The sequence below is a fragment of the Mobula birostris genome, chromosome 10 (genome assembly GCF_030028105.1).
Source record: "Mobula birostris isolate sMobBir1 chromosome 10, sMobBir1.hap1, whole genome shotgun sequence".
Lineage (NCBI taxonomy): Eukaryota > Metazoa > Chordata > Chondrichthyes > Myliobatiformes > Myliobatidae > Mobula > Mobula birostris.
Window position 1 is genome coordinate 16,929,867 of NC_092379.1, and position 27,099 is coordinate 16,956,965.

Genomic DNA, 27,099 nt, shown 5'->3' on the forward strand with positions numbered 1-27,099 from the left:
CGAGGTGGCGGCTCCTCCTCTCCGGCTCCCCCCACCTTGTCGGCCCGAGCGGGAGCAGGGAAAATGGCGGATCTAGAAGACGTGACTCTGGACGGCAGGGAGCTGCAGAAACTACGCGTCACCGACCTGAAGGCGGCCCTGGAGGAGCGCGGCTTGGCCAAGAGCGGCTCCAAGAACGCGCTGATCAAGCGGCTGAAGGGGGTGAGCGGTGGGCGGGCAGGAACCCGGGCGGCATCGGGCCTGGACTTAAACCGCCGCCCCACTTGTTTGTGGCGAGCGGCCGGGCCGCACTGCGCCTGCGCGCAGGGAGGTGAACGACGGTCCCCGCCGCACTGCGCATCCGCGGCGGTACCGAGTACCGGTCCTCGACCTGGTGCGCCTGTGCGCTTGAGAGAACCGGCCTGACTTTTGGACTTGCGTGGTCCGGACCCACTTCACCTGTGCCTGAGTGAAGGTGGGTGTGGTGGGAGGGTCGTGGGCAGCAGCGGCTGCATTGCACATGCGCCTCTGCGGAGGTGGGTGACCAATCAGAGAGTCGATATGCCTCCCTGTTAGACTCTAACTGGCCAATCAAAGTCTACTTCTGTGCTCAAACCACCCTGACCAGAGAGTCTGTCCGTATCTTTTAACACCTGATCAGGAAGAGTCGTTCTGTGCTTCAACTCACCAGCCAGTCCAATCGGATTGCCTGTTTATTGAGGCCTGAATGACTCGTTGATGGATGAAAGTGCCCTCTTCAAATCACTGATCAATTACACTGGCTGCTGACCTCAGTTACTTACTGACCAATCAGATAGTTTGACTTACTCCTGCCGTCACTAGATATCAGAGACCATTAAACAGACCAATCAACCAGTTTGTTCATTACACCCAATAACACAACAGACGGTACTCTGTGTCACCCACAACATTTAGAGTCTGGCCATTGCCCTAAATAACATGCTCCAATCAGAGTATGCTTGTATCCATTAATAACTCACAGATCAATCAGAAGGTCAACGTTTAACTCAGCAAAATCACTCACTACATAATTATACAGAGTTACTGTTTATTCAGGGTGAGGGTCTCTCACTGTGTGACTGTACAGTCACTTTATTCAGGGTGAGGGTCACTCACTGTGTAACTGTACAGAGTCACTGTTTATTCAGGATGAGGGTCTCTCACTGTGTAACTGTACAGAGTCACTGTTTATTCAGGGCGAGGGTCACTCACTGTGTAACTGTACAGAGTCACTGTTTATTCAGGGTGAAGGTCACTCACTGTGTAACTGTACAGAGTCACTGTTTATTCAGGGTGAGGGTCAGTCACTGTGTAACTGTACAGAGTCACTGTTTATTCAGGGTGAAGGTCACTCACTGTGTAACTGTACAGAGTCACTGTTTATTCAGGGTGAGGGTCACTCACTGTGTAACTGTACAGTCACTGTTTACTCAGGGTGAGGGTCAGTCACTGTGTAACTGTACAGTCACTGTTTATTCAGGGTGAGAGTCACCGTGTAATTGTACGGAGTCACTGTTTACTTCGGGTGAGGGTCACTCACTGTGTAACTGTACAGAGTCACTGTTTATTCAGGGTGAAGGTCACTCACTGTGTAACTGTACAGAGTCACTGTTTATTCAGGGTGAGGGTCAGTCACTGTGTAACTGTACAGAGTCACTGTTTATTCAGGGTGAAGGTCACTCACTGTGTAACTGTACAGAGTCACTGTTTATTCAGGGTGAGGGTCACTCACTGTGTAACTGTACAGTCACTGTTTATTCAGGGTGAGAGTCACCGTGTAATTGTACGGAGTCACTGTTTACTTCGGGTGAGGGTCACTCACTGTGTAACTGTACAGAGTCAGTGTTTATTCAGGCTGAGGGTCACTCACTGTGTAACTGTACAGAGTCACTGTTTATTCAGGGTGAAGGTCACTCACTGTGTAACTGTACAGAGTCACTGTTTATTCAGGGTGAAGGTCACTCACTGTGTAACTGTACAGAGTCACTGTTTATTCAGGGTGAGGGTCACTCACTATGTAACTGTACAGAGTCACTGTTTATTCAGGGTGAGGGTCACTCACTTTGTAACTGTACAGAGTCACTGTTTATTCAGGGTGAGGGTCACTCACTATGTAACTGTACAGAGTCACTGTTTATTCAGGGTGAAGGTCACTCACTGTGTAACTATAGATTCACTGTTTATTGACTGTGAGGGTCACTGTAACTTTTCAGAGAGACTGTTTAGCGCGAGTGTCACTCACATTGTACGGAGTATCTGTTTGTTCAGGGTGAAGGTCACTCACTGTGACTGTACAGAGTGACTGTTTATTGACTTTGAGCGTCACTGTGTAACTTTTCAGAGACACTGTTTAGTGTGAGTGTCACTCACATTGTACGGAGTATCTGTTTGTTCAGGGTGAAGGTCACTCACTGTGTGACTGTACAGAGTGACTGTTGTTTATACATGGGGAGTTCACTGTGTAACTGTACAGGGTGAAGGTCACTATGTGTGTAACTGTAGAGAGTCACTGCTTGTTCAGGGTGAAGGTAACTAACTGTACGGAGTTACTGTTTATTCACGGTGAAGGCTCCTCTCAGTGTAACTTTACAGAGTCACCGTTTATTCAGGGTGAGGGTCACTCACTGTGTGACTATACAGGGTCACTGTTTATACACGGATGTCACTGTGTAACTGTACAGAGTCGCTGTTTACTCAGGGTGAAGGTCACTCACTTTGTAACTGTACAGAGTCACTGTTTATATTCAGGATGAGGGTTACTCACTGTGTCCCTGTACAGATTCACTGTTTATTGACTGTGAGGGTCACTGTGTAACTTTTCAGAGACACCGTTTACCGTGAGTATCATTCACATTGTATGGCGTATCTGTTTGTTCAGGGTGAGGGTCACTCACTTTGTGACTGTACAGAGACACAGGTATTTTTCAGAGTGACCGGTACTCACTGTGTAACTGTACTGAGTCACTGTTTATACATGGGGAGTTCACTGTGTAACTGTACAGAGTCACTGTTTATTCAAGGTGAGGGTCACTCACTGTGTCCCTGTACAGAGTCACTGTTTATTGACTTTGAGCGTCACTGTGTAACTTTTCAGAGAGACTGTTTAGCGCGAGTGTCACTCACATTGTATGGAGTATCTGTTTATTCAGGTTGAAGGTCACTCACTGTGTGACTGTACAGAGTGACTGTTTATTTAGGGTGAGGGTCATTCAGTTTCTAACTGTACAGAGTCACTGTTTATTCAGGATGAGGGTCACTCACTGTGTGACTGTACAGAGTGACTGTTGTTTATACATGGGGAGTTCACTGTGTAACTGTACAGGGTGAAGGTCACTATGTGTGTAACTGTAGAGTCACTGCTTGTTCAGGGTGAAAGTAACTAACTGTACGGAGTTACTGTTTATTCACAGTGAAGGCCTCTCACAGTGTAACTTTACAGAGTCACCATTTATTCAGGGTGAGGGTCACTCACTGTGTAACTGTACAGAGTCACTGTTTATTCAGGGTGAGGGTCACTGTGTAACTGTACAGAGTCACTGTTTATTCAGGGTGAGGGTCACTGTGTAACTGTATGGAGTCACTGTTTATTCAGGGTGAGGGTCACTCACTGTGTAACTTTTATAGAGTCACTGTTTTTACATGGGGAGGTCATGGTATAACTGTACATAGTCACTGTTTAATCAGGGTGAATGATCACTTAATGTCATACCGTGGAGAGTCACTGTTCAGTGCGGTGGTCGTTTATTGTGTAAGTGTACAGAGTCACTTTATTCATCATGAGGGTTACTCAGTGTGTAACTCTACAGAGTCACTTTATTCAGGGTGAAGATCACTGATTGTGGAACTGTAGAGAGTCACTGTTTGTTCAGAGTGAAGGTAACTGTACAGGGTTACTGTTTATTGACTGTGATCATCACTGTGTAACTCTTCAGAATCACTGTGTTAAGGTGAACGTCATAGAAAACATCGAAACTTACAGCACAGTACAGGCCCTTCAGCCCACAAAGCTGTGCTGAACATGTCCTTACCTTAGAAATTACCTATGGTTACCCATAGCCCTCTATTTTCCTAAGCTCCATGTACCTATCCAGGAGTCTCTTAAAAGACCCTATCGTATCTGCCTCCACCACCGTCGCCGGCAGCCCATTCCACACACTCTCTGCTCTCTGCGTGAAAAAAACACTTTCCCCTGACATCTCCTTTGTACGTACTTCAAAGCACTCGCGTGCTAGCCATTTCAGCCCTGGGAAAAAGCCTCTGACTATTCATATGATCGATGCCTACCATCATTTTATGCACCTCTATCAGGTCACCTCTCATCTTCTGTTGCTCCAAGGAGAAAAGGCCAAATTCACTCAACCTGTTCTCATAAGGCATGCTTCCCAATCCAGGCAACATCCTTGTGAATCTCCTCTGCACCCTTTCTATGGTTTCCACGTCCTTCCTGTAGTGAGGCGACCAGAACTGAGCACAGTACTCCAAGTGGGGTCTGACCAGGGTCCTATATAGCTGCAACATTTACCTCTCGGCTCTTAAACTCAATCCCACGGTTGATGAAGGCCAATGCACCGTATGCCTTCTTAACCACAGAGTCAACCTGCGCAGCAGCTTTGAGTGACCTATGGACTCGGACCCCAAGATCCCTCTGATCCTCCACACTGCCAAGAGTCTTACCATTAATACTATATTCTGTTATCATATTTGACCTACCAAAATGAATCACCTCACACTTATCTGGGTTGAACTCCATCTGCCACTTCTCAGCCCAGTTTTGCCTCCTCTCAATGTCCCGCTGTAACCTCTGACAGCCCTCCACAATATCCGCAACACCCCCAACCTTTGTGTCATCAGCAAACTTACTAACCCAACCCTCCACTTCCTCATCCAGGTTATTTATAAAAATCACGAAGAATAGGGGTCCCAGAACAGATCCCTGAGGCACACCACTGGTCACCATCCTCCATGCAGCATATGACCTGTCTACAACCACTCTTTGCCTTCTGTGAGCAAGCCAGTTCTAAATCCACAAAGCAATGTCCCCTTGGATCCCATGCCTCCTTACTTTCTCAATAAGCCTTGCATGGGGTACCTTATCAAATGCTTTGCTAAAATCCATATACACTACACCTACGGCTCTACCTTCATCAATGTGTTTAGTCACATCCTCAAAAAATTCAGTCAGGCTCGTAAGGCATGACCTGCCTTTGACAAAGCCATGCTGACTATTCCTAATCATATTATGCCTTCTCAAATGTTCATAATCCTGCCTCTCAGGATCTTCTCCATCAACTTACCAACCATTGAAGTAAGACTCACTGGGCTATCTCTACTCCCTTACTTGAATAAGGGAACAACATCCACAACCCTCCAATCCTCCGGAACCTCTCCCATCCCCATTGATGATGCAAAGATCATCGCCAGTAGCTCAGCAATCTCCTCCCTTGCCTCCCACAGTAGCCTGTGGTACATCTCGTCTGGTCCCGGTGATTTATCCAACTTGATGCTTTCCAAAAGCTCCAGCACATCCTCTTCCTTAATACCTACATGCTCAAGCTTTTCAGTCTGCTGTAAGTCATCCCTACAATCGCCAAGATCTTTTCCTGTAGTGAATACTGAAGCAAAGTACTCATTAAGTGCCTCTGCTATCTCCTCTGGTTCCATACACACTTTTCCATTGTCACACTTAGTTGGTCCTACTCTCTCACGTAGAAACCATAGAAACCATAGAACCATAGAAACTACAGCACAGAAACAGGCCTTTTGACCCTTCTTGGCTGTGCCGATCCATTTTCTGCCTAGTCCCACTGACCTGCACACGGACCATATCCCTCCATACACCTCCCATCCATGTATCTGTCCAATTTATTCTTAAATGTTAAAAAAGAACCCGCATTTACCACCTCGTCTGGCAGCTCATTCCATACTCCCACCACTCTCTGTGTGAAGAAGCCTCCCCCACCCCATGTTCCCTTTAAACTTTTCCCCCCTCACCCTTAACCCATGTCCTCTGGTTTTTTTCTCCCCTTGCCTCAGTGGAAAAAGCCTGCTTGCATTCACTCTATCTATACCCATCATAATTTTATATACCTCTATCAAATCTCCCCTCATTCTTCTACGCTCCAGGGAATGAAGTCCTAACCTATTCAACCTTTCTCTCTAACTGAGTTTCTCAAGTCCCGGCAACATCCTTGTAAACCTTCTCTGCACTCTTTCAACCTTACTTATATCCTTCCTGTAATTTGGTGACCAAAACTGAACACAATACTCCAGATTCGGCCTCACCAATGCCTTATACAACCTCATCATAACATTCCAGCTCTTATACTCAATACTTCGATTAATAAAGGCCAATGTACCAAAAGCTCTCTTTACGACCCTATCTACCTGTGATGACACTCTTAGGGAATTTTGTATCTGTATTCCCAGATCCCTCTGTTCCACTGCACTCCTCAGTGCCTTACCATTAATCCTGTATGTTCTACGTTGGTTTGTCCTTCCAACGTGCAATACCTCACACTTGTCAGTATTAAACTCCATCTGCCATTTTTCAGCCCATTTTTCCAGATGGTTCAAGTCCCTCTGTAGGCTCTGAAAACCTTCCTCACTGTCTACTACACCTCCAATCTTTGTATCATCAGCAAACTTGCTGATCCAATTTACCACATTATCATCCAGATCATTGATATAGATGACAAATAACAATGGACCCAGCACTGATCCCTGTGACACACCACTAGTCACAGGCCTCCACTCCGAGAAGCAATTCTCTACCACCACTCTCTGGCTTCTTCCATCGAGTCTTATCTTCTTGCTCTTCACAATTCTTGTAGAATGCTTTGGGGTTTTCCTTAATTCTGTCCACCAAGACCTTCTCATGGCCCCTTCTGGCTCTCCTAATTTCATTCTTAAACTCCTTCCTGCTAGCCTTATGATCTTCTAGATCTCTATCATTACCTAGTTTTTTGAACCTTTCATAAGCTCTTCTTTTCTTCTTGACTAGATTTACAACAGCCTTTGTACAGCACGGTTCCTGTACCTTACCACCCTTTCCCTGTCATTGCAACGTACCTATGCAGAACTCCACGCAAATATCTTCTGAACATTTGCCACATTCTTCCGTATGTTTCCCTGAGAACATCTGTTCCCAATTTGTGCTACCAAGTTCCTGCCTGATAGCCTCATATTTCCCCTTACTCCAATTAAACGCTTTCCTAACTTGTCTGCTCCTATCCCTCTCCAATATTATGGTAAAGGAGATAGAATTGTGATCACTATCTCCAAAATGCTCTCCCACTGAGAGATCTGATACCTGAGCATGTTCATTTCCCAATACCAGATCAAGTACAGCCTCTCCTCTTGTAGGTTTATCTACATATTGTGTCAAGAAACCTTCCTGAACACACCTAACAAACTCCACCCCATCTAAACCCCTCACTCTAGGGAGAGGCCAATCGATAATTGGGAGATTAAAATCTCCCACCACAATAACCCTGTTATTTTTACACCTTTCCAGAATCTGTCTCCCTATCTGCTTCTCAATGTTCCTGTTACTATTGGGTGGTCTGTTTAAAAAAAAAACACACAGTAGAGTTATTAACCCCTCCTGTTCCTAACTTCCACCCACAGAGACTCCGTAGACAATCCCTCCATGACTTCCTCCTTCCTTGCAGCCGTGACACCATCTCTGATCAACGGTGCCACGCTCCCACCTCTTTTGCCTCCCTCCGTGTCCTTTCTGAAACATCTAAAGCCTGACACTCTAAGTAGCCATTCCGGTCCCTGAGCCATCCAAGTCTCTGTAATGGCCAGAGCTCCAAGTCCTGGTGCACACTCTCAGCTCATCTGCTTTGTTCATAATACTTCTTGCATTAAAATAGACACATTGCAAACCATCGGTCTGAGCGCGTCCCTTCTCTATCACCTGCCTATCCTCCCTTTCAAACTATCTCCAAGCTTTCTCTATTTGTGAACAGAGAAGGTGAATAGTGAATAGAGGGGGACACAGAATCAGGAGACGTAGAGTCAGTATGGATAGAACTGAGAAATTCTAAGGGTAGAAAGACCCTAATGGGAGTTATCTACAGGCCCCCAAATAGTAGTCTGGATGTAGGGTGTAAGTTGAATCAAGAGTTAAAATTGGCATGTCGCAAAGGTAATGCTACAGTTGTTATGGGGGATTTTAACATGCAGGTAGACTAGAGGAATCAGGTTGGTACTGAACCCCAAAAAGGGGAGTTTGTGGGGTCCCTCCGAGATGGATTCTTAGAACAGCTTGTACTAGAGCCTACCAGAGAGAATGCAATTCTAGATTTAGTGTTGTGCAATGAACTGGATTTGATCAGGGACCTCGTGGTAAAGGAGCCATTAGGAGGTAGTGACCATAATATGATAAGTTTTAATCTACAATTCGAGGGGGAGAAGGGAAACTCGGAAGTGTCAGTATTACAGTTGAACAGAGGGAACTATGGTGCTATGAGGGAGGAGCTGGCCAAAGTTCAATGGAACAATACCCTAGCAGGGATGACAGTGGAACAGCAATGGCAAGTGTTTCTGGGAATAATGCGGAAGGTGCAGGATCAGTTCATTCCAAAAGAGGAAGGAAGATCCTAAGGGGAGTAAGGGGAGGCCGTGGCTGACAAGGGAAGTAGTGGACAGTATAAAAATAAAAGAGAGGAAGTATAACATAGCAAGGATGAGCGGGAAGCCAGAGGGTTGGGAAACATTTAAAGAGCAACAGAAGGTAACTAAAAAGGCAATATGTGGAGAAAAAATGAGGTACGAAGGTAAACTAGCCAAGAATATAAAGGAGGATAGTAAAAGCTTCTTTAGGTATGTGAAAAGGAAAGAAATAGTTAAGACCAAAATTGGGCCCTTGAAGACAGAAGCGGGTGAATTTATTATGGAGAACAAGGAAATGGCAGACGAGCTGAACAGGCACTTTGGATCTGCCTTCACTAGGGAAGACACAAACAATCTCCCAGATGTAATAGTGGCCAAAGGACCTAGGGTAATGGATGAACTGAAGGAAATTTATATTAGGCAGGAAATGGTGTTGGATAGGCTGTTGGATCTGAAGGCTGATAGTCCCCGGGACCTGATGGTCTGCATCCCAGGGTACTTAAGGAGGTGGCTTTAGAAATTGTGGACGCATTGGTAATCATTTTCCAATGTTCTATAGATTCAGGATCAGTTCCTGTGGATTGGAGGGTGGCTAATGTCCCTCTCTTCAAGAAGGGAGGAAGAGAGAAAACAGGGAATTATAGACCGGTTAGCCTGACGTCGGTGGTGGGAAAGATGCTGGAGTCAATTATAAAAGATGAAATTATGACACATCTGGATAGAAGTAACAGGATCGGTCCAAGTCAGCATGGATTTACGAAGGGGAAACCGTGCTTGACTAATCTTCTGGAATTTTTTGAGGATGTAATATGAGAATGGACAAGGGAGAGCCAGTGGATGTAGTGTACCTGGACTTTCAGAAAGCCTTTGATAAAGTCCCACATAGGAGATTAGTGGGCAAAATTAGGGCACATGGTATTGGGGGCAGAGTACTGACATGGATTGAAAATTGGCTGGCTGACAGAAAACAAAGAGTGGCGATTAACGGGTCCCTTTTGGAATGGCAGGTGGTGACCAGTGGGGTACCACAGGGTTCAGTGCTGGGACCGCAGCTGTTTACAATATATATTAATGATTTAGATGAGGGAATTAAAAGTAACATTAGCAAATTTGCCGATGACACAAAGCTGGGTGGTGGCAGTGTGAAATGTGAGGAGGATGTTATGAGAATGCAGGGTGACCTAGACAGGTTGGGTGAGCGGGCAGATGCAGTTTAATTTGGATAAATGTGAGGTTATCCACTTTGGTGGTAAGAACGGGAAGGCAGATTATTATCTAAATGGAGTCAAGTTAGGAAAAGAGGAAGTACAATGAGATCTAGGTGTCCTTGTTCATCAGTCACTGAAAGCAAGCATGCAGGTACAGCAGGCAGTGAAGAAGGCTAATGGCATGTTGGCCTTCATAACAAGGGGAGTTGAGTATAGGAGCAAAGAGGTCCTTCTGCAGCTGTACAGGGCCCTGGTGAGACCACACCTGGAGTATTGTGTACAGTTTTGGTCTCCAAATTTGAGGAAGGACATTCTAGCTATTGAGGAAGTGCAGCGTAGGTTCACGGGGTTAATTCCTGGGATGGCGGGACTGTCATATGTTGAAAGATTGGAGCGACTGGGCTTGTATACACTGGAATTTAGAAGGCTGAGAGGGGATCTGATTGAAACATATAAGATTATTACGGGATTGGACACGCTGGAGGCAGGAAGCATGTTCCCGCTGATGGGTGAGTCCAGAACCACAGGCCACAGTTTAAAAATAAGGGGTAGGCCATTTAGAACAGAGTTGAGGAAAAAGTTTTTCACCCGGAGAGTGGTGGATATATGGAATGCTGTGCCCCAGAAGGCTGTGGAGGCCAAGTCTCTGGATGCTTTCAAAAAAGAGATGGATAGAGCTCTTAAAGATAGCGGAACCAAAGGTTGTGGGGATAAGGCAGGAACTGGATATTGATTGTGGATGATCAGCCATGATCACAGTGAATGGCGGTGTTGGCTCGAAGGGCCGAATGGCCTACTCCTGCACCTATTGTCTATTGAACCAACCGTGTCTTCTTCTGTCTCTTCAGTTCAGTTCCCACCCCCTAGCTATCTCTCAGTGTATCTGTATGGAATATTTGTTTATTCAGGGTGAGGGTCACTCACTGTGTAACTGTACAGTCATTCTTTATTCAGGGTGAGGGTCACTTGCTCTGTAACTGTGCAGAGTCACTGTTTATTCAGGGTGAAGGTTACTTACTGTGGAACTGTACAGTGATAGTGGTTTTTTTATCGTGAAGGTGACTAACTGTTTATTCAGTGAGGTTTTTGGTGTAACAGAGTCACTGTTTATTCAGGATGAGGGTCTGTCACTGTGTAACTATACAGTCACTGTTTACTTCGTGTGTGACTATGTGGAGGCAGGTTTTTCAGGGTGAAGGTCTCTCCCTGTGTAACTACACAGAATCACTGTACTGTTTGATGGAGTCAGTGTATCTGTATGGATTCAGTGTTTAACTGCAAAGTAACTTTATTCAGTGAGCATGTCATTCATTGTATAACTGCAGAGTCTGTTTATTCAGGATGATGTATTCTGTGTAACTGTACAGAGTCACTCTTTATTCTGTGTGAGGTTCACACTCTACTGTACTGAATCACTGTTTATTCAGGGTGAAGGTCACTCACTGTATGAGTGTACAGATGAACTGTTTATTCAGGGTGAGGGTCATTCAGTTTCTAACTGTACAGAGTCACTGTTTATTCAGGATGAGGGTCACTCACTGTGTGACTGTACAGAGTCACTGTTTATTCAGGATGAGGGTCACTCACTGTGTGACTGTACAGAGTGACTGTTGTTTATACATGGGGAGTTCACTGTGTAACTGTACAGGGTGAAGGTCACTATGTGTGTAACTGTAGAGAGTCACTGCTTGTTCAGGGTGAAGGTAACTAACTGTACGGAGTTACTGTTTATTCACGGTGAAGGCCTCTCACAGTGTAACTTTACAGAGTCACCATTTATTCAGGGTGAGGGTCACTCACTGTGTGACTGTACAGAGTGACTGTTGTTTATATATGGGGAGTTCACTGTGTAACTGTACAGGGTGAAGGTCACTATGTGTGTAACTGTAGAGAGTCACTGCTTGTTCAGGGTGAAGGTAACTAACTGTACGGAGTTACTGTTTATTCACGGTGAAGGCCTCTCACAGTGTAACTTTACAGAGTCACCATTTATTCAGGGTGAGGGTCACTCACTGTGTGACTGTACATAGTCACCGTTTACTCGGGTGAGGGTCACTGTGTAACTGTACAGAATCATTGTTTATTCAGGGTGAGGGTCACTGTGTAACTGTACAGAGTCACTGTTTTCTTAGGGTGAGGGTCACTGTGTAACTGTACAGAGTCACTGATTATTCAGGGTAGGGTCACTCATTGTGTAACTGTACAGATTTACTGTTCAGTCAAGGTGATGGTGTCTGTGTGACTACAGATCCACTCTTTTAATCAGGTTGAGAGTCACTGTGTAACTGAAGAGTCACTGTTTACTGACTGTGAGGGTCAGGGTGAAGGTCACTCACTGTGGAACTGTACAGTGTTAATTTTTTTCAGCGTGAAGGTGACTGTGTAACTGTACAAGTCATCGTTTATTCATTGAGGTTTTGGGTGTAACTGAGAGTCATTGTTTATTCAGGATGAGGGTCAGTCACTGTGTAACTGTACAGAGTCACTGTTTATTCAGGATGAGGGTCAGTCACTGTGTAACTGTACAGAGTCACTGTTTATTCAGGGTGAGGGTCAGTCACTGTAACTGAACAGAGTCACTGTTTATTCAGGGTGAAGGTCAGTCACTGTGTAACTGTACAGAGTCACTGTTTATTCAGGGTGAGGGTCAGTCACTGTGTAACTGTACAGAGTCACTGTTTATTCAGGGTGAGGGTCAGTCACTGTGTAACTGTACAGAGTCACTGTTTATTCAGGGTGAGGGTCAGTCACTGTTTACTCAGGGTGAGGGTCAGTCACTGTGTAACTGTACAGAGTCACTGTTTACTCAGGGTGAGGGTCAGTCACTGTGTAACTGTACAGTCACTGTTTACTCAGGGTGAGGGTCAGTCACTGTGTAACTGTACAAAGTCACTGTTTACTCAGGGTGAGGGTCACTCACAGTGTGACTGTACAGGGTCACTGTTTACTCAGGGTGAGGGTCAGTCACTGTAACTGTACAGAGTCACTGTTTACTCAGGGTGAGGGTCAGTCACTGTGTAACTGTACAGAGTCACTGTTTATTCAGGGTGAAGGTCAGTCACTGTGTAACTGTACAGTCACTGTTTACTCAGGGTGAGGGTCAGTCACTGTGTAACTGTACAAAGTCACTGTTTACTCAGGGTGAGGGTCACTCACAGTGTGACTGTACAGGGTCACTGTTTACTCAGGGTGAGGGTCAGTCACTGTGTAACTGTACAGAGTCACTGTTTACTCAGGGTGAGGGTCAGTCACTGTGTAACTGTACAGAGTCACTGTTTATTCAGGGTGAAGGTCAGTCACTGTGTAACTGTACAGAGTCACTGTTTATTCAGGGTGAGGGTCAGTCACTGTGTAACTGTACAGAGTCACTGTTTATTCAGGGTGAGGGTCAGTCACTGTGTAACTGTACAGAGTCACTGTTTACTCAGGGTGAGGGTCAGTCACTGTGTAACTGTACAAAGTCACTGTTTACTCAGGGTGAGGGTCACTCACAGTGTGACTGTACAGGGTCACTGTTTACTCAGGGTGAGGGTCAGTCACTGTGTAACTGTACAGTCACTGTTTACTCAGGGTGAGGGTCAGTCACTGTGTAACTGTACAGAGTCACTGTTTATTCAGAGTGGGAAACTAACTGTACAGAGTCATTGTTTATTCAGATTGAAGGTAACTGTACAGAGTTACTGTTTATTCAGGGTGAAGATCACTCACTGTGGAACTATTTATACCATGTGAAAGTGCCTGTGTGACTGTACAGATTCACTCTTCAATCAGGTTGAGAGTCACTGTGTAACTGAACAGAGTCATTGTTTATTCAGGTTAGGGTCAGTCACTGTGTAACTGTACAGAGTCACTATTTAATCAGGTAGAGCAGGGGTGTCAAACTACCGGCCCGCGGGAAAAAGAAGTATATTCACGACCATTTATTAGTATCTGTACGGCAGCCGCTCTCTCTGCCACCGCTGTCTGTACCAGCTGCTGTGCCGGCAGCTTGTTGTGTGTACTTAGAAAACAATCGGTGGCAGTTCGCCACCCGCTGTGCATAAGCACCTACCACCCTGCACTGAAGACCACTGGGGCCCCACTTACATCATCAGACACAGTATAAGCACGCAGAGTACTCAGGTTAGTAACTCCTGCAGCAAGGCTGAGACTGTTTGCTGCTGTGGTTCAAAATGCTTTCCAAGAAAAGAAAAATTGAAGGTCAGATATTAAACGATAATTGGAAAGATCGTTTTTCCTTCTGTGAGGTCAACAGCAAACCTGTGTGTCTGATATGCTCGCAGCAAGTGGCTGTGGCAAAAGAGTACAATATCAAACGACACTATGAGACTCCACACGGAGAAAAATATGAAGTACGCAGGACGACTCAGAACGCAGAAGGTAAATGAGCTAGAAGCAGCTCTGAAAAAACAGCAATCAGTGTTCAGCAAAAGTCGAGAGACTCATGATGGAGCTGTCAAGGCCAGCAATATTATTGCCAACAAAATAGCTGCTGCGTCGAAGCCATACTCAGAGAGGGAACTCATCAACGCATGTTGACAGCGGCTGAGCTGGGGTGCCCTGAGAAGAGACAAGCTTTTGGTAATATCAGCTTGTCAAGAAATACTATGGCAGAGAGAATCAGGGACCTTGCAGGAGATTTGAACGGTCAACTAAAAGACAAAGTGAAGTCATTTATTGCCTTCTGTATTGCAATTGATGAGAGCACCGACGTGACTGATGTAGCTCAGTTGGGAATATTTATTCGTGGTGTTGATGCATCTTTGACCGTCACCGAAGAGTTTGTGGAGATGGTGCCCATGACAAACACCACAACGGCGAAAGACGTTTCTCCAGCCTCATCGAGGCCTTGGACAGACTGGGGGTTGACTGGAGTCACGCTGTCAGCCTGGTAACAGATGGCGCACCGTCCGTGGTCAGGGAAAAAGGCAGGTGTTGTTGCGAAACTCAGAGAGAAAGTTCAGACAGAGAATCCAGAGCAGGAATTCTGGATTTTTCATTGTATTACACACCAAGAGGCGTTGTGTAGCAGGAGCCTGAAACTGGACAATGTCATGGATGTAGTAACCAAAACGGTTAATTTTATTAGAGCCAAGGGACTCAACCATCGGCAATTTGACACTCTTTTGTCCGAAAGTAATATTGGACACGGCCTACCCTACCACACTGAAGTCTGCTGGTTGAGCAGAGGGGTTGTGCTCAAACGTTGTTTTTCAATTATGTGCGGAAATTGGACTATTCATGATCGAGAAAGGGAAGCCAGTGGCAGAGTTGGATGTCACAGACTGGCTTCATGATCTTGCATCTTTGCTGGATATAACAGAGCACTTAAGTGTGCTTAATATTGACATGCAAGGCCACAACAAACTTGTTATGGAATACTACCACAGCATTCGTGCCTTTCAAATTAAATTAGGCCTGTGGGAGATGCAACTATCCCAGAGCAACTCAGCTCATTTCCCCTCTTTGCAGTCTGTGTGTGTCACTCATGGAAATAATGACAATATGGACAGGTACAAGGACAAAATATCACGGCTGAAAAGTGAGTTTTAGAATCGTTTCCAAGTCTTCACTCAGCTCGAGAAGGAATTCTCACTATTTTGCTTGCCATTTGCCGTCAATGCAGCATCAGATGTGCCAGAGGAACTCCAAATGGAACTAATTGAAATTCAGTGTAACTTGACTTTGGAATATAAATTTGAGATTGTGGGTCTGGATTCATTCTATCAATACCTGGGACTGATGTACCCCAAGATGACAGACTTTGCCTCAAAGATCCTTTGCATGTTTGGGACAACATATCTCTGAGCAGGTGTTCTCCATAATGAACATTAACAAATCCAAACTGCACTTGCAGCTGATGCACAGACATCTAAATGACATAATGAAAACCACAACTGCCCAGAATCTGGTCCCCGATGCTGACAGGCTGGTTAAAGCCAAGAGATGTCAAGTGTCTGGAAGCAGCAAGTGAGAAATGAGTGACACTGTTCGATGACTGCGACATGTAAGCAAAATGCATTCTGAAAGATTGAGTGTCATAATATTGTGATTTATTCATTTTCTGACTATTATTGTAAATGTGATCACTTCAATAAAAATTAGGTGCAGTTGTGTAGCCTACATTTACAATTTGTCTCGTTAGGTCTACATTTGTGTCTGCTAATGTTCGATTTCAAATGGTTTATTAATGGAAAGGGCGTGGCTCCCAAAATAATCTTAGCCAAAATAGCATCGTTTTTTCTCTCTCTCATCACAACTTTCTTGTAGCCTAAGGCTGTAAGTTAATACCAATCATAAAAATAATGCTTGCTAGGCAATCTTCTTCATAAGAAACGAAATTCGTAAAGTGAAACACTTTGTAGTTATAGCAGAGACTGAAACACATGAGAGCAGGTTGAAAAAACGAAGGCAATGAAAGCTGTGGGAGCATGCGCGTGCACAACTGATCCGGCACGCATGAAATCGCATTTTGCCCAATCCGGCCGGTGACCTAAAATGAGTTTGACACCCCTGAGGTAGAGAGTCACTGTGTAACTGAACAGAGTCACTGTGAGGGTCAGGGTGAAGGTCACTCACTGGAGCTGTATAGAGTCACTGTTTATTCAGGGTGAGGGTCACTCACTGGAGCTGTATAGAGTCACTGTTTATTCAGGTTGACGGTCACTCTGTAACTGTGCAGAGACACTTTATTTAGGGTGAGGGTCACTCACTGTGTTAGTGTACAGAGTCACTGTTTATTTAGGGCGAGGGTCACTCACTGGAGCTGTACAGAGTCACTGTTTATTCAGGGCGAGGGTCACTCACGAGCTGTATAGAGTCACTGTTTATTCAGGGTGATGGTCACTCTGTAACTGTGCAGAGACACTGTTTATTCAGGGTGACGGTTACTCACTGTGTTACTGTACAGAGTCACTGTTTATTCAGGGCGAGGGTCACTCACTGTAATTGTGCCTTGTGTGTGTTACAGGCTCTGATGCTGGAACAGTTGCAGAAACATTCCACCTCCCACTCTGGCCTGCAGCCCAACTCCCAGGTGAATGAGTTTGTCTGGTCTATCCCAAATGACCCTAAAAGGAAACGTGTGTGGATGGTCTGTCCCAGCTGACCCTGGGAGGGAATTTCTGTCGCTGGTCTGTCCTGGTCGACCCTGGGAGGGAATGTGTGTCGCTGGTCCGTCCCAGCTGACCCTGGGAGGGAATTTCTGTCGCTGGTCTGTCCTGGTCGACCCTGGGAGGGAATGTGTGTCGCTGGTCTGTCCCAGCTGACCATGGGAGGGAGTTTGAGTTGCTGGTCTGTCCCAGCTGACCATGGGAGGGAGTTTGAGTTGCTGGTTTGTCCCAGCTGACCATGGGAGGGAATTTGTGTCGCTGGTCTGTCCTGGCTGACCATGGGAGGGAACCTGGTAGGGAGGGAGTGCGGTTGGCTGGTTTCTCTACTGTACTTGGTGCCAGGCGGAGGATGGCATATGGTGGAGTGTGTGCGCAACAGATAGCACCTGCTGGCCCAGTGGAGGGGTGGGGATGCTGAGGAAGCTGTGTGGAGGGGGGGATACTACATGGGAGGGATTTAGGTGGGCCGGATCGTGTCTGCTGACCCATTCCTCTTCCCCCCTTTTTGCAGATCGGTGAGGAGATGAGCTCCAACAGCTTCATCAAGCAGTACCTGGAGACGCAGCAGGAGCTACTGCGGCAGAGGCTGGAGAGGGAGGCGCGTGGCGTGGCTGAGGCCGAAGGTTAGGGCACGGACTAGCACCTGTGGTCCCTCCTCCTATCCTCACTTCACTTTATCCTCCCTCCCCTTCCCTCATCTCACCTACACTCCCTCACCCTCTCCCCTTTCCTAGTCTCCCATCCTCTCTTCCCTCATCTCCAATCCACTCCCTCAGCCTCTCCCCTCTCTCTATTCCCTCCCATTCTTACCCTCACCACTCCCTTTTCTTCTCCCTGGGACCCCTCTACATGCTCCCCTCCCTCTCCCCACTCCACAAAGCAATAAGACACAAGGAACAGAGTTAGGCCATTTGGCCGACCATGTCTGCTCTGCCTTTTCATCATGGCTGATTCATTGTCCCACTCTCCTGCCTTCTCCCTATAACCTTTGATGCCCTGACTGATCAAGAACCTATCAACCTCTGTTTTAAATACACCCAATGACTTTGCCTCCACAAGCAGTCTGCAGCGTTGAATTCCACAGATTCACAATCCTCTGGCCAAGGAAATTCTTCCTCATTTCTGTTCGAAAGGGATGTCCCTCTATCCTGAGGCTGTGCCCTCTGGTCCTAAACTCCCCCACTATAGGAAACATTCTCCCCACATCCATCCTGTCTGGTCTTTCACTATTCAATTGTTTTCACTGAGTTCACCTTTCATTCTTCTAAACTGCATCAAGTACAGGCCCGGAACCATCAAAAGCTCCTCGTATGTTAACCTTCTCATTCCCAAATCATTCTCGTAACCTTCTCTGGACTCTCTCCAATGCCAGCACGCCCCTTATTAGTTACTGGGCTCATAACAGTCCAACTCTGACCAATACTCTGTAAAGCCTCAACATTACATCCTTGCTCTTGTATTCTTGTCGGCTGGAAAAGAATGCTAACGTTGCACTTGCCGTCCTTACCTGACTCAACCTGAAAGTTAATTGAATTGAATTGACTTTATTATTTACATCCTTCATATACATGAGGAGTAAAAATGTTTATGTTACGTTTCTGTCTACATGTGCAATTTATACTAATTTATAATAAATACTGTGTAGAAAGAACAATCAAGATAACATAGAAATACAGTTGTATCAGTATGAATTAATCAGTTTGACGGCCTGGTGGAAGAAGCTGTCCCGGAGCCTGTTGGTCCTGGCTTTTATGCTGTGGTACTGTTTCCCGGATGGTAGCAGCTGAACAGTTTGTGGTTGGGGTGACATGGGTCCCCAATGATCCTTCAGGCCTTTTTTACACACCTGTCTTTGTAGATGTCCTGAGTAGTGGGAAGTTCACAACTACAGATGTTCTGGGCTGTCCGCACCACTCTCTGCAGAGTCCTGCGATTAAGGGAGGTACAATTTCCATACCAGGCAGTGATGCAGCCAGTCAGGATGCTCTCAACGGTGCCCCTGTAGAAAGTTCTTAAGATTTGGGGGCCCATACCAAACTTCTTCAACTGTCTGAGATGAAAGAGGTGCTGTATGTGAGATCTTCAGTGATGTTTATGCCAAGGAACTTAAAGCTGTTCACCCTCTCAACCCCAGATCCATTGATGTCAATAGGGGTTAGCTTGTCTCCATTCCTCCTGTAATCCACAACCAGCTCCTTTATTTTTGTGACATTGAGGGAGGGGTTGTTTTCTTGACACCACCGTGTCAGGGTGATGACTTCTTCTCTGTAGGCTGTCCCAGTCCTGGGAATCTTTAGGGAATCCAGTATAAGGAATCCCAAGACCCTGATTTCTGAATTTGATCCCTGATTAGAACATATCCTTCTACAGAAGTGCATTGTGTACACTTCCCTTCCCAGTATTCCATGCACCCTTTGTCCTTTTCCTGCAGCCTCCCTGCTTCCTCAAAACTACCTGTCCCTGCACTCATCTTTATATTGTCTGCAAACTTGGCCACAAAGCCATCACATCTGTCGTCCAGATCACTGACATATAACATGAAAAGAAGTGGTCCCAATGCAGAACGCCACCAGTTACCAGGGGCCAATCAGAAAAGGCCTCCTTTATTCCCACTCTTTGCTACCTGCCAGTCAAGCAATCATCTATCCATGCTAAACAAGAGAAAATCTCCAGATGCTGGAAATCCAAGCAGCACACACAAACTGCTGGAGGAACTCAGCAGGTCAGGCAGCGTCAATGGAAAAGAGCACAGTTGACATTTTGGGCTGACAGCCTTCATCAGGACTGGGAAATCCATAGATGCTGCTTGGCCTGCTGAGTTCCGCTAGCACTTTGTGCTCTGCTTGTACCCATGCTGGTGTCTTACCTGTAATACCACGGGCTGTTATCTTGTTCGGCAGCCTCATGTGCGGCACCTTCTGAAAATCTAAGTAAGCAACATCCACCAATTATCCTTTGCATATCCTGCCTGTTAGCTCCTCGAAGAATTCCAATAGATTTGTCAGGCAACATTTCCTCTTAAGCAGGGGAAGTGTGCCTCCAAGAACCACAAAAACTCATCCCAACCACTGAAATCAGGCTAACTGGCCTATAATTTCCTTCCTTCTGCCTTCCTCCCTTCTTAAAGAGTGGAGTGACCTTTGCAATTTTCCATACCTCTGGAACCATTCTAGAATCTATTGATTCTTAGAAGATGACTACTAATGTCTCCACAATCTCTTCGGCCACCTCTTTCGGAACCCTGGTTCGGGGTGACTTACCTACCTCCAGACCTCTTCTCTTATCCTCCTCCCCCCACCCCTCCCCTGTCACATTCCTCTTTTTCCTCCCCCTCTCTCCCTCCCCTCGAACCCCTGTTCCCACTCCCGTCTCTCTCTCTCACCCCCTCCCTGTCCCTCTAACTTTCCCTCCTTTTCTCTCTGTAACCCTGTGGGGAGAAAGTGAGGTAGAGGGTGGGGAGGAGGTTCACCCGGATGCTGCCTGGATTAGAGGGCAGGAGCCATAAGGAGAGGTTGGATAAACCTGGCTTGTTTTCTCTGCAGCAGCGGAGGCTGAAGAAAGGCCTAATGGAGGTTTATAAGATTATGGGAGACACTGATACAGCTGATATCTTTCTCCCCAGGGTGGAAATATCTAATACCAGTTAAGGTGAAGCGGGGGGGGGGGGGTAGTTCAAAGGAGATGTGTGGGGCAAGTGTTTTTTTCCCAGAGAGTGGAGAGGGTCAGGGATGTGCTGCGGGGGGTGGGGGTGGGGGTGGAGGCAGATATAACAGAGGCATTTATAAGTCCGTTAGACAGACTCATGGCCATGCGGAGAATGGGGGGAGATGGGCACGGTGCGGGCAGAGGGGATTCGTTACCCGCTGAGTTGACCACGATCTCATGAGCTGACACTAGGTTGTGGTGTGGTATTGGTACAGTGGGTTGGCTCAGCATCGTTGGCGGAAAGACTGATATGCATGCTTGTCTGTAAGTGAGGTGGGGGGTAGGGTTGGCGATCCCGTTCCTCACCCTTTCCTCTGCCGGTGTAGAGGTGGACTCGGACAGTGAGAGTACCGACACCCCCGCCCTTCAAGCTCAGGAACCCGGCAACAGCCCTGGAACCGTCCACCCACCAGGTAGGTGGGAGGGGAGGGTGATGGATGGGGGGAGGAAGGAGGGGAGAGGGTGATGGATGGGGGAGGGCATTGTGAGAGAGGAGAGAGTGATGGGGATGGGGGAGGAAGGAGGGGAGAGGATGATGGATGGGGGGAGGGCGTTGTGAGAGAGAGGGGAAGGTGATGGATGGGGAGCGGGAGGGTGATGGATGGGGAGCGGGAGGGTGATGGATGGGGAAGGGGGGTGATGGATGGGGGAGGAAGGAGGGGAGAGGGTGATGGATGGGGAGGGTGATGGGGATGGGAGAGGAAGGAGGGGAGGGTGATGGGGATGGGAGAGGAAGGAGGGGAGAGGGTGATGGGTGGGGGAGGGCATTGTGAGAGAGGGGGGAGGGTGATGGATGGGGGGAGGGCATTGTGAGAGAGGGGGAGGGTGATGGATGGGGGGAGGGCATTGTGAGAGAGGGGAGAGGGTGATGGATGGGAGAGGGTGTTGTGAGAGGGGGGGAAGGTGATGGATGGGGAGCGGGAGGGTGATGGATGGGGAAGGGGGTGATGGATGGGGGAGGAAGGAGGGGAGAGGGTGATGGATGGGGAGGGTGATGGATGGGGAGGGTGATGGGGATGGGGGGAGGAAGGAGGGGATGGGTTTTGGAGGGGGGGGGAATCACAGCCAGTTGGCATGGAGCTGCAGGGTTCTGAGGCACTGAGTGTAACTGTCTTTGCCCCTCCCTCACAGACTCAGGCGATCAGAAGAGTGAGCCAGCACAGGATGGTGGGGGCAGCTCACCTGTTGGACAGGTAACTGACCCTCCCTCCCACCCCTGCCCTGCCTCCCCTCCCTCTGTCCTTCTACCCCTCCTCTCTATCCCCATTCCCTCTGCCCTGGACTTCCCTCCGCTCTCTCCGCCTCGTTCCACTCCCTCACTGGTACTCGCTGCCCCTTCTCTCCTCTCCACTCTCTTTACGCACTGCCCTGCCCTGCCGTCTCTCCCTCCTTCCCGCCTTTTCCATCGCGTGCGTAGAGTGTGTGTTGGGATGGGGGAGGATGTGTGCTGTTAAATTGGCTTATTATTGGCAGACATATTGAGATGTCATTAATTAAAACTTGTACACTGCTCATACAGATCAGTGCTTAGAGCAGATCAAGGTAAAACAGTGACAGTGCAGAATAGAGAGTCACGGTGCAAGGTTAAGCAATGTGGGATATGAGGTCAAGAGACTTCCTTATTGTACTAGGGAACCGGTCAATGGTCTGATAACAGCAGGGTAGGAGCTGTCCTCAAGCCTGGTGAGACTTGCTTTCTGGCTTTTGTGTTTTCTCCCCACCCTGGACATTCCCTTTTCTCTCCCCTCGCATTGGGGAGGAGATGCAAAAGCCTTAGAGGACACGGTGCACCTCCAGGCTCAAAGACAGCTGGAAGAACTCAGCAGGTCGGGCAGCATCAGTGGAAAAGATCGATCAACGTTTCGGGCCGGAACCCTTCGTCAGGACTGCTTTGATACCAGCATCTGCAGATTATTTTGTGTTCAAAGACAGCTTCTACCCCACTGTTATCCAACTATGAAATGGTCCCCAATACGCTAAGATGGGCTCTTGACCGACAAATGACATCATCCTGGTCCTTACCCTGTTGTCTACCAGCATTTTCTGTAACACCCCATTCTGCATCTTGATGGTGCTTTACCTTGTACGACCCAATGTAATGGTCTGTTCATCACAGGGGAAGGGGTTGACTCCCAACGGCAGCAGTCTGGACGAAGAAACGTGTTGATTCTGACCCCTGTTCATCTCTTCCCTCCCCTCTCTCTCTTTCGCCTTCAGGAGGACGATGTTCTGTCGGGTAGGGGTGCCCCCCCGACTTTAGAGGTGGAAGGCAGTCGGTGCTCAGAGGAGGAGGAGGAGGAGGAAGAAGAGGAGGAGGAGGAGGAGGAGGAAGTAGAAGGAATGGCCAGCTCCCAAGGAGATCCCTCACCCACCACCCTGCGACGCCGCTGGCATCAGCAGGAGGGCCCGCGTGAGCCTGCTCTGCCTCGTCTACGCCGGGGGGCTCCACTTGGCCGTCCCCGGCGCTCTCCTCTCCCTGCTGCCCCCCCTGAACTCGAGAGGGGGGGCTATGCACCCCTCTCCCCCCCTCCCCAGCTCTCTGAGCAGCAGCCTGCCCCTTCCCGCGAGACCAGGAGCTTGAGGAGGGGCCACCGCTGCTCGAGTCCCAGCAGGAAGCCACACGCTCTCCACCCTCCTTAGACCAGCCCATGAAGGAGCCACTCCCAGCAACACACCAGGCGGACAGTGGGGGTCTTCCCCTGGCTCACCATGCTCTAGCAGAGCCTCCTGCCCAGCTGGAGACACCTCCCCCACCTTCACTCCAGAAGGAAATATCTCCGGCACAATCCCAGCAGGAGGGTCGGTCTCTGGCACAGACCCGCCAGGAGGAAGGGTCTCCAGCACAGTCCCAGCATGACAGATCTCCAGCAGAATTCCAGCAGGAGGTAGGGTCTCCTTCAGAATCCCAGCAGGAGGTAGGGTCACCTTCAGAATCCCAGCAGGAGGTAGGGTCTCCTTCAGAATCCCAGCAGGAGAAAGGGTCTCCTTCAGAATCCCAGCAGGAGAAAGGGTCTCCTTCAGAATCCCAGCAGAGGAAAGGTCTCCTTCAGAATCCCAGCAGGAGGTAGGGTCTCCTTCAGAATCCAGCAGGAGGAAGGGTCTCCAGCAGATTCCCACCAGAAGAGAGGGTTTCCTTCAGAATCCCAGAAGAATGAAGGGTCCCCAGCAGAATCCCAGCAAGAGGAAGAATCTCCAGCAGAATCCAGCAGAAGGAGGCATCTCCAGCAGAATCCAGCAGGAAGTGTCTCCCATAGAATCTCAGCAGGAGGTATTTCTAAATGAATCCCAGCAAGAAGGGTTGTCTCCAACAAAGTCCCAGCAGAAGGAAGTATCTCCATCTTTGCAGGAGGAAACATCTCATCACCTGACCCAGCAGGGGAGGGAGGGATCCCCACCAGCGTCACAGCAAAACCAGATCCTTCTGGCCTGTCTCCAGCTAGCACCCGCAGAGCAGCAGAGATTCAAAGGAGGGTGGGGATTCCCCTCAGAACTGGGGCCAGGAGAGGGGGAGAGGTCGAAGGGAGTGCCCTCTCCCCCCTCCACCTCGCAGCATGACAGAGACACTTCCCCTGGGAAACGGTCCTCCTCAAGATCGGGCTCCAAGAACAAGGGCAGGTCCTCATCCTCTTCCTCATCGTCCTCTACCTCCTCCACCTCATCATCATCATCCTCCTCCTCCTCCTCCTCCACCTCAGAGAGAGACCAGGTCAGGAGGAGATCCAAGGCAATGTCTAATGATGCAGAGGTAAGGACAAGAGGAGCCATTCCCCGTCTCCGTTTCTGCGCGTTCCTCCCTCCTCGTCTCTGCGCGTTCCTCCCTCCCTCCCTGTCTCCACGCGCTCCCTCCCTTTCCGTGCGCCCCCTCGTTCCCCACATCCGTTGCTCCTCTCTTCCTCCCTCCTGTCTTAAGCATCCTATCCTTCCCCTCCGGTTTCCATGACCACACTTCCCCTCTCCCTACCACCCCATTCCATGACCCCTTCTATCCCTCCCTGCCCGTCTCCGTGACTACCTTTCTCCCCCCTCCCTCTGCTCTCCGAGACCCTCTCCCTCCCCGATGACTGACCCGTGCTCTCTGGTGTGCAGACGCGGCAACGGGACAGTGAAGACGCCCGCGGCCGGGACACCAGCAGACCCCGGAGCCCAGCTGTGGACTCTGAGCCCAGTCCCGGCGCTGCCGCACTCGACCCCAGCAGGGCTGGGGGCAAGCGGCTGCCGGTGGGGAGGGAGGGGTCGCCTAGTACCCCCTCAGGCTCCAAACGGCGCAGGACCTCCCAGGAGAGAAGGAGGTGAGTGGGGGGAAGAGCGGCTGAGAGGATGGAGGGAGGGAGAGGCAGGAGGGATGGAGGGAGTAGGGGGCTGTGACGAGGGATGGAGAGAGTAGGGGCTATGAGGAGGAATGGAGGGTGTGGGGGCTGTGAGGAGGGATGGAGGGAGTGGGGGCTGTGAGGAGGGATGGAGGAGTGGGGGGGCTGTGAGGAGGGATGGAGGGAGTGGGGGGCCGTGAGGAGGGATGGAGGGAGTGGGGGGGCTGTGAGGAGGGATGGAGGGAGTGGGGGGCCGTGAGGAGGGATGGAGGGTGTGGGGGGGCCGTGAGGAGGGATGGAGGGAGTGGGGGGGCTGTGAGGAGGGATGGAGGGAGTGGGGGGGGCCGTGAGGAGGGATGGAGGGAGTGGGGGGGCAGTGAGGAGGGATGGAGGTGTGGGGGGGCCGTGAGGAGGGATGGAGGGAGTGGGGGCTATGAGGAGGGATGGAGGGAGTGGGGGCTGTGAGGTGGGATGGAGGTAGTAAGGGGCTGATAGCAGGGAGAGGCTGAGAGGAGCGAGGGGCTGAGGAGGGATGGAGGGAGTGGGGGGCTGTGAGGAGGGATGGAGGGAGTGGGGGGGCTGTGAGGAGGGATGGAGGGAGTGGGGGGCTGTGAGGAGGGATGAGGGAGTGGGGCTATGAGGAGGATGGAAGGAGTGTGGGGCTGTGCGGAGGATGGAGGGAGTGGGGGGCTGTGAGGAGGGATGGAGTGAGTGGGGGCTGTGAGAGGGATGGAGAAGTGGGGCTGTGAGAGAGATGGAGGAGTGGGGGCTGTGAGGAGGGATGGAGGGAGTGTGGGGCTGTGAGAGGGATGGAGGAGTGGGGGCTGTGAGGTGGATGGAGGTAGAAGGGGGCTGACAGCAGGGAGAGGGCTGAGGAGCGGGCTGAGAAGGATGCAGAGTGGGGGCCGTGTAGGAGGAGGGAGTGGGGGCTGTGGAGGATGAGGAGTGGGGGCTGTGAGGAGGGATGGAGGGAGTGGGGGCTGTGAGAGGATGGAGAGTGGGGCTGTGAGGAGGGATGAGGAGTGGGGCTATGAGAGGGATGAGTGTGCTGCGAGGATGGAGGGAGTGGGGGGCTGTGGAGGGGATTGGGGGGCTGTGAGGAGGTGGAGGGAGTGCTGTGAGGAGGATGGAGGAGGGGGCTGTGTTGGAGGAGGGGCTGTGAGGTGAGTGGGGGCTGTGAGGAGGGATGAGGAGTGGGGGCTATGAGGAGGATGGAAGGATGTGGGGCTGTGCGGAGGGATGAGGGAGTGGGGGGCTGTGAGGAGGGATGGAGGGAGTGGGGGGCCGTGAGGAGGGTGAGGGAGTGGGGGCCGTGAGAGGGATGGATGGAGTGGGGGTCTGTGCGAGGGATGGAGGAGTGGGGGGCTGTGAGGAGGGAGTGGAGGAGTGGGTCTGTGAGGAGGGATGGAGGGAGTGGGGGCCGTGGAGGATGGAGAGAGTGGGGTCTGTGAGTGGGATGGAGGAGTGGGGGCTGTGAGGAGGGATGGAGGGAGTGGGGGGCTGTGAGAGGGATGGAGGCAGTGGGGTCTGTGAGGAGGGATGGAGGGAGTGGGGGCTGTGAGGAGGATGTAGTGGGGCTATGAGGGATGGAGGATGTGGGGGCTGTGAGGAGGGAGTGGGGTCTGTGCGGAGGGATGGAGGGAGTGGGGGTCTGTGAGGAGGAATGGAGGATGGTGGGCTGTGAGGAGGGATGGAGGGAGTGGGGGGCCGTGAGGAGGGATGGAGAGAGTGGGGGTCTGTGAGGTGGGATGGAGGGAGTGGGGGCTGTGAGGTGGGATGGAGGGGAGTAAGGGGCTGATAGCAGGGAGAGGCTGAGAGGAGCGAGCTGAGGGATGGAGAGAGTGAGGGCTGAGAGGAGGGAGGGAGAGCTGACTGTGCTGTCTCTACCACAGATGGAAAGATCTGCAGAAGCGATTACTGAGCCCAGGCCCCGACAGGAACATCGCCGGCCGCAAGATCGGGCAGGCTCACCCACAGGGAGACACCAGCAGTGAGTGTGGGGACTGGGATGTTGGACCGCATGACTGGGGCATGGAAATTTGGGAGTGTGCTCTGTTGGATCCCAAACACATATTCAACCAGTATACCCAACTGTCCCTGCTTTGGACAACAGGATTGGTTAGATACTCACATGGGGCTGTGGGATAA

At 49.6% G+C, this 27,099-nt stretch overlaps 1 pseudogene; it reads left to right on the forward strand.

Moving 5' to 3' along the window:
- On the forward strand, positions 1–27,099 carry LOC140204413 (uncharacterized; annotated as a pseudogene).